Source organism: Arachis ipaensis, chromosome B04, assembly GCF_000816755.2.
Source record: "Arachis ipaensis cultivar K30076 chromosome B04, Araip1.1, whole genome shotgun sequence".
Taxonomy (NCBI): Eukaryota; Viridiplantae; Streptophyta; class Magnoliopsida; order Fabales; family Fabaceae; genus Arachis; species Arachis ipaensis.
The window spans coordinates 8,263,302-8,264,465 of record NC_029788.2 but is presented as its reverse complement, the minus strand read 5'-3'; positions in this window follow the sequence as shown (position 1 = coordinate 8,264,465).

The following is a 1,164-nucleotide window of genomic DNA, read 5'->3' as shown; positions in this document are numbered from 1 at the left end:
CTTTCTTGTGGTACCAAACACTTTTCAACGAGAGATAAACATGTTTTCTCACCTCTATTTAGGAAATAATACTGAAATATTTTATTTTTTTGTAAATTTCAATGAGTCAAACAAATTTTATACGGAATAAAACCTATTTAGCTTATGTAATAATATTCCTTGTTTCGTTGGACTATTTTGTCTCGTTAAAATCTGAGAGACTAATGTGAATATAACCAACTTTTTTTAGTTTTTTTTTTCCTTTTTGGGTAATTTTTTATTTTTTAATTAAAAAAAAACCGCGGATTCATAATGATTGTGACTGCTGATGGCCCAATAGATGAGCATCAAAGAATCCCAATCGTTAATTTTGGTGGTCCCACTCAGATCCATTTTGTAGCATCCGATTCACCGTCAATTTTCTAAAAAGAAAAAATCGGAGAAAATGGAATATACTTGCTGAATCATTAAAATTCGCACAATATCTTCGTCTTGCATGTTGCATCCATGACCAAAGCTTCCTTGGTGGGACCTTTAAAAATTTATAGTTTCAACTTTCATGACGAGTAAACACTTGTCCTCAACTTTTTTTTGAATTCAAATTTGTATCTAAGGTTTAATTTGATTTTAAAATCATCTTTCAAACAATTATACCCTTAATATCATCATCTCCTTCACACCTTTAGAAGAGAAAAAAGCAGAGACTCAAAGAGAGAAACAGAAATTCGGAGAGAGAGAAGGAGAGAACTGAATCCTCACCGTCGCCCTAACCTCGCCGCACCTCACCTCGCTCTTGTCATGCCTTTCCCTCACCGCGACGCGCCTAGCCCAACTTCTTGTCTCGCCGATGGTGCCACCTCTGGAAGGATCTCCAAGCCTTTGATTTTGATTTTGATACCCAACGCATTTGAAGCAAGCCTCAAACCATGGTAGAACCAACAAGCTACTCCAATAATTAGGGTTATATGATCGAGCAATTGCGCATTCTTCGGCAAGTGCCGCCTACCAGAGTGATGACAAGTCATTTTGTGCATGTTTTCTATACTTTTTCATACAAGAAATTAATGATTAGTGCTTAAATATTTAATATTTTTGTGCCTAAATAGTATATTCCTTTGATCTTTTGATTTTATAAACTTTGTAGAAAATAAGTGAAAAAAGAAGAAAAAAAATACAAATTAAGCT